General features: G+C 38.4%; 1 non-coding gene across 1 annotated transcript; it reads right to left on the bottom strand.

Annotated features, from left to right (window-relative positions):
• Nucleotides 1-6,293: 6,293 nt before the first annotated feature.
• LOC130508788 (small nucleolar RNA R71) lies at nucleotides 6,294-6,400 on the bottom strand. Its single transcript, XR_008942966.1, has one exon. It is a non-coding gene; the product is annotated as a small nucleolar RNA R71 (small nucleolar RNA).
• Nucleotides 6,401-12,139: the final 5,739 nt, after the last annotated feature.

The raw sequence follows: 12,139 nt of genomic DNA, 5'->3' as shown, positions 1-12,139 counted from the left end.
TTTTGAATGCAAATGTACGGTACTTTTATATTGATTTTTTTTATGTGCAGCCATTATTTTTTGTTCAAATATAAATCATTTTCAAATACTTTCGTTATTTAAATATTTTTAGTTTCCTATACATCAGAACAAAATTCATACAGACCCGGGGGATTCAATTTGAAACTCACACATAAATTTATATCCAAACATGGTCTAATATCAAAACCAAAAAATCTATACCCGAAAAAATTGACCAGTACCTAAATGGGTACCCAAATATTTATTTTTAACGAATTCCGTAAACAAATAAAAAATATTTTATGTGTTTGGCTAAATTAAGTGAAATATAAAATTTTATTCAGTAATATTTGTAAAATATTAATAATGATCAATATATGAATATCGATTTGTTTCAATAAGTTTTGGAATTGTACTTAGTGAATTCAAATTGATTTGAAATGCAGTGGTAGAATATGTAAATAAAAAATACAAAAAGGAAGTACCTAAAAAGAAATATCAAAACCCCAAAAATATATATCCGAAAGAAACGACCCGTACCTAAATGGATATATGAATGTATATGCCTAACTGATTTTGTAAACAAATAGAAAACATTTTTATGTGTGGCTAAATGAAGTTAAATAGAAATTTTTATTTACTAATATTTTTACAATATTAGTAATGATCAATATATGAATATCGATTTGTTTAGATAATTTTTGAAATTTAATTAATTAATTTAAATTGATTTTAAATGCAATGGTAGAATCTATAAATAAAAAAACACAAAAGGAAGTACTAAAAAGAAATTTCAAAACCCAAAAAAATCTATACCCGAAAGAAACGGCTCGTACCTAAATGGGTATCCGAATGTTTATGCCTAAATGATTTTGTAAAAAAATAAAAATATATATATATTTTTATGTGTTTGGCTAAAATAAGTGAAATATTTTTTTAATAGTAATTTTACATATTAATAATGATCAATATATGGAGACATCAATTTGTTTAGATAAGTTTGGAATTATAATTAATTAATTTAAATTGATTTTAAATGTAGTGGTAAAATCTGTAAATAAAAAAATTATAAAAAGGAAATACCTAATTTTTAAATACAATGACTAAATGTGTAAATAAAAGGAAGTAAATATACTGTTATTCATGTTTCCAAACAATTCTCATTTAATATTGTTATCCATGTTTTCAAACAAACATTTTTCTTAGACTGCAATCCATGTTTCCAAACACACTGAATGTTTAAAATGCTATCCAAGTAACCAAACAAAATGATTTTGTACTTGAGTTTTAATAAGATAGATTGCTCATGCTTTATCGAATAAACCTTCGCAACAAGAATCCTAAGTAAGCCCCTATCAGTTTTTTTTTATGTAGATGACGAGTGTGTGTTAATTATTATTTCCGTGTGTGTTTACGAGATTAAAAGGCCGTCTTCTTCTGATATATTATTTACAGAAGTTAGGCTTTTTACCCTAGAAGCTCAATGGGCTTTTTAACTTACATAGACAAAAAAACAAACTGAGAGTATGAGCTTTTTAATATTAATTTGTAACCTAAGTCATAAATGTTGTTTTTCAATACACATAAAATAAACATCTCGGTCAACCAATAATCTTTCTTGGTAAAGTGTAATCCATGCAATTTATAGTCAATTTCATTATTTATACGATTAATAAGTTACAAACGATATGCAATAAAAATTAATATTAACTTGATTATTATGCATTATTAAGCTCATTCCGTGCAAGGCACGGGTCTTTCACCTAGTGTACGTGTAAAAATGATGTTACAAGTCATTTTTATATTAGTCAAAGAGATGTGTATTAACCAACACAACATTTAGACACAACCCTTCATTATGTCAACCGTACTAGTGCACCATAATATATAATCATATATTATGGTAATATATTTCATTATTATTATGTATACGATCATCAGATCTATCTTATTAAAATAAAAAACATTCTAACTTCTTCTAGGTGGATTTTAAATGTGGACATCATATTATTATTCTTAGCCTAATATTTCATTTAAATATTTCTTTAAAGAGTTTAATATCAAGCACCTATCATTTAAGTCCACCGTAATTATCCTATCATTTAACTCCACCGTAATTATCCTTTAACATCACCTCTTTTTATCTATTCTTTCATTTAACATATACTCCATCGAACTTTCATATGAACGTAAATCATTTGACTATAATGTAACTCCACCGTAAATTATTTACAAAATATCTAAATCATTTGACTATCATTTAACTCCACCGTATATATTATATAATAGTACAAATATAATAACTCCTCTCTTTTTTTTTGTCAACAATAATCCCTCTCTTAGTCAAATGAATACAACAAATGTCTCTAATATAAATATCACACGAGTCTGAGTTCTTAAAAATAAATATATAAATAAATAGAAATAAAAATAAATGTTACACATGTTATTAAAAATATAAACGAGTCCGAAACATGTCATTGCACAATTTTGACTATCTTGATCCAATTATCTCCCAAACCAATGGATTGAATTAACCAAATAATTTAACATGTTTCAACTACATCGGTACATTTTTGAAACTCAATACTAAAGATATCATAATATTTTTTTTTCATGATGCTCAAATAATGAATATACACTAAATAGAAACATCAATTTATTCTTTAAAAGTAACTAATTATGGGAAAACCCCTTTCACCAAGTTAAAAATATATTCTTATTTCAATAACCGAAACATCAGTTCAAACTTAAAAAAAAATTCGATTATGAGTTTACTATACCTAAAATCTCGGTGGCAATCAAATATTCACAATCAAATTTATAGATTTGAAATATCTTAAATATGGAAAACCCCTTTCTCCAAAATTAATCTACTATACCAAAAATTTCGGTGTCATGAAATTTTGTATTTATGTATATTTAACTTAATAGGTAACTTGACGTATTTATGGGATTTCAATAACAGAAACATCAATTTTAACTTAAAAACCCGATTATGAGTCTACTGGCCTAAAATAAGATGTAGCTTTTTTTTTTTCTTTTTTTCCTGGATAATTATTGTTACTAATGGGCTTATTAATTCTATATGGACATGGATATTTATAATGAAATTTTCCTTTCTTGGGCATAATAGTTAGATTGTCAATAAATATAAAACAAAAAGATTGTATATTTTTATCGCACTTAACTTTCTAAAAAAAACATTGTCATTTTTTATTTATTGAATTTATTTCATAAAAATTCAAAATACTATTCTTTTAATATAAAAATTTGAACCTATAATTGTTTTTGGATTAATACAGTTTCATTTAAATTATTTTACCAAATATAAAACATTTATGTATCCGCACGATTAATCTTTTTTGCTATTTTTTTTATTTTTCCATTAAATTTTCTGTTTATCTATCTTATAATAATTAATAACTATTTTATTAAAATTATAATGAAGATTTCAGTTTTGTTCGTCTAAATCGTATTGGTTAATATTAGAGTAGCGTCTCCACCTTACGTCTATATCTATAATATACTATTATATTAGTCCAAATCGTATTGGTTACTATTAGATTAGTGCTTCACAGTAAATATGTAATACACTGATATTTTAATCCAAATCGTATTGGTTAGTATTATATTAATGTTTTTACCATACAATTATATCTCTCATACACCAATAAAAAACTATTAATACAAAAAACAGTTTTAACATTGTTCTTAAACAATACGTTTTGGACAAACTCAAAATTATATAAAACTATATTATGTGAAATGGACAAACTCAAATTGTATTGACTACTATAGAATATATGTTATGTGTTAAAACAAAAATAAAATCTGCGCGGTCGCGCGGGTCATGATCTAGTTAAGATTAAGGAAAATTATAAATATAAGGTGAAGTAGGAGGGTTATCAATACACCCGGATTCTAACTCATTAATTGAAACCATTCCATCACGGTATCATCTTTTATATTAGAATCTAAAAACATTAATATGAACTTGAACCTTATATTAAACCAATATATACATAGGTCATATAAGAATATGAAATGTTTTTATATTCTCCCATTTAACCTTTGTGTTACTTTAAAGGTTCAATAACGTTAATGCACACCTTTACATCAAGTTCTTTTGATCTTTACTAAAACTCAAACTGATCGAGTCATGACGGTTATATGTCATTTAACCGGGATAGTCCCTTCCATGTATCACAAACCAATTCCAACTTTATATCATCATTACATGAGAAAAACTTTTATTCTCAAAACTTTACTAATATGTTATCTTTAAACCATAAATGTGTACACATACTTTAATGATAACATCTTATATAATAAAGGAGAGTTATATGGCTGTTTAGCCCTCCACTTCACCTTGGAGAGAGGGGAATTTTGCTCCACGTTGCATCTCCTAAATTATGTCTTCAACATATTTGTTTGCATATTTCTGAATCGGCTGTTATGTAAGCCTCACGATCATAAAGGTTTGTTATTTTGATCTGGGCCAGATCAAAATAACAAACCTAAAGAATAAGCCCACAAGTGTCATATAGACAAAACGTAATCTTTTCATATTCATCTAGACGAAACCTGCTGCATTTTTGATCTACGCTCCATCTCCTTGCTCTGATGAGGCGTCATCGCAACAGTCGTACTTTGCATTCAGTGATCCTCATTCACGAAGGCTTGAACGCCACCGACCCACGCCTCCTACTACCCTCATTCAATAGACCATCTTCTTGCTCAAAGACTACGAATCTACACCTATAAATAAGGGTTTTAATTATGTCTGATTCATTCCCTTCTCAACTATTATAAATTTTAGAAAACCCCACACAGGGAATGGCTTCCTAATTGATTCTTCTCGCCAACTTGAAAGCTAGATGCTGTTCCAATACCATGGAAGTATGATTGTTGAGATTCTAGAGCCCGAAACGTTACGAAAGGAGCCGAACTCATGTATTTCGACATAATACTCCTTGATGGGAAAGTAATTCCGGCGTTTAACTCTTTCTTACTAATTTCACGTGTTTTTTTTAATTCACACCAGAAAAAAACGGTCGACGATGATTCAGGTTCCGTCGACGCACACTGACTCTAGACTTTCAAACACCTGTTTAAGGAAGGCTTGATGTACTATTTGAGTGGGTTTGACGTTACACGTAGCAACCCAAACTGCAATCTGTCGGATTTCAATCTCTCGATACGATTCATTGATCACACCTCATTTGCTGAGATAACTGATCATGTCAATCTGATACCTTTTGAGCTGTTTCGGTTCGACAATGAAGAGAAGTTGCTAGATTTGGCTAATACCAATACTCATCTTCTTGGTTGGTCTCTAAGATTCTGCTTCTATAACAGAGAATTCAAATATATCTATGTTGTGATTGTTTTTGTCTTTTGTGCAGACATTATTGGTCAGTTTACCACAATCAAAAGCACACGACACATGACGTGATATTTTCACATTAAAATTCAAAGGCCAGTCTCATTCTCATATCAAAAACTTTCTTCATTGTCTTCTATTTTCACACGATATTTCACTCATACTACAACATTTGTCTTAAGAGCCTCAAAACTCTTATCATCAAATAGGCGCCGTTGCCAACTTCTTAGTAGATTTAAACATTGAGATTTAGTCACTTGCTTGAGACTAAGTCACCTTTTATTATTTTTGTTACTGATCCTCCATTTTCATCTGCTTGTGGATTTCAGGTGTATGAACTTGAGGAGAAGAGGCCCTACAAACCTAGTTCCAAGAGTTAACGACATTAGAGCACTTGAAAGACAGATAACCAGACAGAGAAGAACCGGAGAACAGCAGGCTCAATCAGATACTAAGATGAATCCAGAAATACCAGGGGCTGCAAATGGAGCTAACAACCTCCATAACCCTGAAAACCAAAACCAACCTCAGCACCAGCCGAGACCTGCTCGACCTATTGGCACCTATGACCTCCCAAACATTATTGGGATTAGGCTTGGAATCCGAGCCCCAGCGGTGGAAGCCAACAACTTTGAGGTCAAGCCAGGACTCTTCAATGTGATTGAGAACAACAAGTATCATGGATTGGCGGTAGAAGATCCATTCGATCACTTGGACAAGTTTGACAGTTACTGCGGACTGTCAAAAACCAATGGTGTCTCTGAAGATGCTTTTAAGCTCAAGCTCTTCCCTTTCTCTTTGGGAGATTAGGCACACATGTGGGAGAAGTCTCTACCTAGTGACCACCACTTGGGATGACTGCAAGCGAGCATTCCTGGAAAAGTTCTTCTATACTTCAAGGACTGCTAAGCTGAGAAACGAGATCTCCAGCTTCCAACAGAAAAACTCTGAAGGATTCAGTGAAGCTTGGGAGAGATTCAAAGGCTACCAAGCTCAGTGCCCACACCATGGATTCTCTAAGGAGAGCTTGCTAAGCACATTCTACAGAGGTGCTCTTCCGAAGTACAGAGCCAGATTGGACACAACAAGTAATGGGTTCTTTTTGGGAAGAACTGAGAATGATGCGGAAGAGCTGGTTGACAACATGGTCAAGAGTGATGCAATCTACAGTGGAGACCATGACAGGACAGTTAGGACTGACGATAAGCAGACGAGGAAAGAGCTCAAGGCTCTTCGGGAGAAGATCGACATACTGATTGCTGAAAAGGTCACACAAGAGCAGCTGAATTTCGTTGGTAACCCAACTCAAGAGGTTCCACCTGGAGCTAATGAAGTTGAGGGGTTGGAAGGACAAGAGGAGCTGTGCTTCATCAACAACAATGGTAGTTGGTACAAGAAGGAACCCAATTTCCAGTACAACAACTACCAACAGAGATCCTACAATAACAACCAGCAGAGTGGTCAGCAACCTAGGAACAATCAGCAAGGCCACTATCAGCAGCAGCAGCAGAATCCTCCTCATGGTTTCAATAACAAGGGAAACCAATCTTCTCAACAGCAGAGTAACCCTTCTAGCTCCACTCCTCAGGAAAGCAACTAAAGAAATTCGAGTGGTCGGATGAGTGCGAAGACGCTTTCAAACAACTAAAGCACTATCTGGCGACTCCCTCGGTTCTCGCAAAACCCGTAGAAGGGGAGCCTATATTCCTATACATAGCAGTATCGACAACGGCCGTTAGTGGCGTCCTGATCCGGGAAGAACATGGGGATCAGAAACCCATCTTCTACGTAAGCAAAACACTGCTGGATGCCGAAACACGATATCCCCTGATGGAAAAATTAGCATACGCAGTCGTAACATCAGCGCGGAAGCTTCGACCGTATTTTCAATACACCATCGTCATCCTTACAACCTTCCCCCTCCGAACTATCTTGCATAGTCCGAGCCAGTCGGGAAGGTTAGCCAAATGGGCCGTCGAACTCAGCGAGTACGATATAGATTATCGTCCCAGAACGAGTGCAAAGTCTCAAGTACTCGCGGACTTCTTGGTGGAACTACCAACCAAAGCCATAACTAACAAAGAGCATAAACTCGACTTGGCTCCTCCATGTTGACAGATCGTCGTCAAAACAAGGATCCGGAATCGGCATCCGCCTGACATCGCCGAGCGGAGAGATCCTCGAACAATCATTTAGATTGGAGTTCCACGCATCGAATAACGAGGCAGAATACGAGGCCCTTATTGCGGGATTACGATTAGCCCACGGTTTGAAGATACGAAATATCCATGCTTACTGCGACCCTCAACTGGTTGCGAGCCAGTATAGCAGGGAGTACGAAGCCAGGGACGAAAGGATGGAAGCATACCTCAAACTAGTCCAAAATGTTTCCCAAGACTTTGATTCTTTCGCTCTCACTCGAATCCCACGTTCCGAGAATACGCAAGCAGACGCCCTCGCAGCCCTGGCCTCGAGTTCGGACCCGGGACTCAAAAGAGTAATCCCAGTCGAGTTCATCGAACATCCGAGCATTGGACCTCCTGTCGTCATCAATCTCATTCAAGATGATAACGAAGAAGAAATTGCAGTCCGGTCAGAAGAAACGCCAGCACAAAAAGAATATGGCTGCGATACGCCATGGCTGGAGACGATACGAGCGTATATCATCGACGGAAAATTACCTCCCGAGAAGTGGGCAGCTCGAAAAGTCCGAACCCAAGCCGCTCGTTATGTAACGGTCGACGGAGAAATTTACAAGTGAAAATTCTCTGGACCACTCATGACATGTCTAGAAGGAGATAAGGCTAGAAAAGTAATGGAAGAAGTTCACTCTGGTTCCTGCGGAAATCATTCCGGCGGAAGGTCGCTCGCCGTAAAAATCAAACGCCATGGGTATTACTGGCCAACAATGATCGGAGACTGCGAAAAATTCACACGAAAATGTGAAAAATGCCAGAGGCATGCTCCGACTATTCGGAAACCTACGGAAGAACTCTCCTCCATTACGTCACCATACCTTTCATGCGCTGGGCTATGGATATCGTAGGGCCTCTTCACAATTCCAAGCAAAAACGCTTTTTGCTGGTCCTCACGGATTTCTTTTCAAAATGGGTAGAAGCCGAATCATACGCAAGTATAAAGGACGTCCAAGTCGAAAATTTCGTATGGAAAAACATTATCTGCAGACATGGAATCCCGTACGAAATAGTAACGGATAATGGATCCCAGTTCATCTCTACTCGCTTCGAAGCATTTTGCGAAAAATGGAAGATACGATTAAACAAATCAACTCCCAGATATCCGCAATGCAACGGACAGGCAGAAACAATCAATAAGACCGTCCTCGACCGACTTAAGAAACGCTTGGACGAAAAGAAAGGATGATGGGCGGAGGAACTCGAAGAAGTCCTCTGGTCACATCGCACAACTCTGAGGCGTGCAACGGGAGAAACACCCTTCGCCCTCGTATACGGCACCGAATGCATGATTCCCGCGGAAGTCGAATTTCCCGGGATCCGTAGACGACTTCTCCTGGAACGGAAAGAAATAAACAATGCCATGCTATTGGATAACCTCGATCTCGTCAACGAGCAACGAGACCAGGCCCTGACCCGAATCCAAAACTATCAACATGCAGCCCCAAAATACTATAACTCCAACGTTCGAAATCGCCGATTTCACGTAGGAGACTTAGTTTTGCGCAAAGTCTTCCATAAAACAGTGCCGAACGAAACGCAGGAAAGCTAGGAGCAAACTGGGAGGGACCATACAAGATTATAAAAGTCGTCCGGCCCGGTTCCTACGAAATTGAAAACATGCAAGGTGTGAAAATCCCAAGAACTTGGAACATCATGCATCTCAAAAAATATAATCACTAAAACATTGCAATCAAAGAACTACGAGGCGGCTTGATCCTCGAAAAGGGGTACATAGGCAACTCGCTAACCGGCGGGTTCAGCTATCTTCCCCGATTAAAAGGGGGGGGGGGAGTGGGGTGCGTATACTCGTACACTCCCACGACTTTCGAAACTTAAAAAGAATTCGAATTTTCGAAACTCTTTACGAACAAAGAGTCCGAATTTTCGAAACTCTTCACAAACAAACAACGGATCCAGCATCCACCAAAACGATTATCACATCTAGAAATTATCACCCGAAAACAATTTGCGGTCTAAACTACGCTATTCAAAAGCCCGTAACTCTTTTTTGGCATAAGAAAAATTCATTCACCGCACTGCGAGACGTCGCTTCATGCACGAATAAATTTTTTCTCATACAAAACTTTTAAAACGCCTACAAAACGACATCGTGTCTTTGTTGCTGATCACAACAAACGAACTCTAACGTCCTAAACAGACAAGCCACATAAGGATATGCTCTCTTACATCCGACCAGGATACCATAGCACGCTATACAAGAAAACCGAAATTTCGTCTGAGCGCTTCGTAAAGGAAGCAGCTCCGACTCGTACCCAGACAAATCATAATAAGCCGATAACACTTCACAGATTTTAAAACGGTACGAGTCAGGTTAAAATCGCAAACATGAAAAACGAAAGCCGATTTGTCATCGCAAAGCCTCAGTTCGAGAGTAAACCTAGGTCTTCCCTAAACCCAGCCTTGCTGGTACTTAACATCTCATAGGCATAGTATCGACGCCCGATACGAGATCCCAAAATTTATCTCTTTACTGAAGTCTGTCCGTTCTACGAACCTTCTCGTAAATTCATAAACCGCGGAAAATCTCGCTTTGTACACACGATGGATACGGTGATCGTCTGAGAGGCAGGAATGAGACGACAACTTATACCCTGTCCCTCAAACTTCGATATACAGAAGTTCTCATAAATACGCAAATCTAAATTTCATTGATTAAAAACCGCAATGCAGTAGGTATTCGAAGCCACAAGTGGCCAGTCCCGAAAATAAAAACACGGCCTTTAAAGGCCGGAACAAACTCAAACTCAGAAAACACTTGAACCAAATACAACAACCTTAAACCTAAACATCCCCTTCACCTGCTTCGCTCGGGGCCGCGTCGTCGCCATCCTCTCCAGTCGCCGAACCGGGCTTCTCGGTATCCTCCGCAGATCGCTCCATAACGCACTCAGATTGCAGATCGGACAGCAGAAGCTCGAAGTTCCTGTCCACGGATCCCAACTCGGACCTACGGGCCGATAAGCTATCCTCCTCGAACTGAAGAGACGAAGAAGGATCGTCTTTGAGCGCACGAACAACCGCCATCCCGCCATCGATGCTTGCCGAGATCAGATTCCTGCTGTAAACGAGCTCTAAGGAGCCCATGATCTCAGCGAAACCCGCTAAACGGGACTGGAACCCGGCACGCAAAGCACTCATGGCATCATCAGCACTACGGTGCGTCAATTCCTCACTAGTCTCGATCTGGCGCTGAAGTCGACGAACCTCCGAAGCCTTTGCCTTCCTGGTCTTCTTCTCCTTGATCAAAGCACTCGCTGTTTTCACTAGATCTCTCTCAAGCTCGCCAACCTGCCCCTCAAGCCTAGACACCTTAGCAGTCCAGGAATCCGTCAGCGCCGTCATTGTACCCTGGATCTAGGATATATGGCCCTGCGCTTCTCCGAGCTCCCTAGCAAGACGAGCGGCCTCGGTGCTGCAATCTCCAATCATCCCGTCAATCAGAGATATGAACTGCAGAGGGAAAAGTCGTGTTAACAAGCATAAAATCAAAGCGGAAGGATAAGTTAAAATCTGAACAACATACCTTTCCACGGAGAACAGGTGCAATGCGCAATCCCTTCGGCAGCGAAGGACCTCCCTCGGCAAGTGCCACACACTTCCTCTTCCGAGACCGAGAAGAAGCAACCGGAGCAGCACTTGCTGCACGCAACCCCAAAACGATCTCCCTTTTGACTGGAGGTACTGGCTAAATAGCTTCATCCTTTTCATCAACGATGATCGGAACGGACAACGAACCTGAACCCTGGGGCGGAACTCCTAGAGATTGCATCTCAGAATGTTCACCGACCTCAGGAAGGATTGGGACCTCGGAACCGGAAACTGGGGCATCCGCCGCGGCGGGAGTGGATGGGTTCTCTTCAACGGCACAGATGATTTCCTTCTCGGCCTTGCGACGAGCCATCCTCTCGCGGAACGAAAGGAAGCCGGAGACACAAGTAGGCTCGGGGGCAGGTTCACCAACCGGAGCCAGCGGAGCTTCAGCCATCTAAACATCTGAGTTCTTCTTGCCATCTTGAGAGGAAGACATCTTGAGAGAAAAGTTTGGGAGAAAGAAAAATGAAGAGGTGTGAATGAAGTGAAGGAGCTAATCTCAATACTTATAGAAGTATGGTTACATACTATTCAAAAAAAAAATTTACGATCTCTTTTTTCGTATGAATACCTTTTACGAGTTTACGAATACGAATTTTGTCAAAAGAAACGACTATCTTGTCCGACTCACCTTAACGTACGCTTGAATTTCCCGACGATTCTAATGTACTGGGGGGCTAACTGTGGGAACCAAAATTCGCACCGAAAATTCGCACGGCTCGGAGGCAGGCTCACCAACCGGAGCCAGCGGAGCTTCAGCCATCTCAACATCTGAGTTCTTAAGAAAGTTGGGATCGGAATTGTTGGGGTCCGAACCGAAATCTGACCCCAACAGAGTATTGAAAGTACTCCTCCAAAAATCAGACATCTCATTTGGCAAATGATTTCTGGACTATTAGCGGTAACTAGCAACTTAACCCATCGTTATATGCGATGCGACAAT

The sequence above is a fragment of the Raphanus sativus genome, chromosome 2, assembly GCF_000801105.2.
Source record: "Raphanus sativus cultivar WK10039 chromosome 2, ASM80110v3, whole genome shotgun sequence".
Classification (NCBI taxonomy): Eukaryota; Viridiplantae; Streptophyta; class Magnoliopsida; order Brassicales; family Brassicaceae; genus Raphanus; species Raphanus sativus.
The sequence above is the reverse complement of the archived record's forward strand: the minus strand, read 5'-3'. Positions and strand labels throughout refer to the sequence as shown.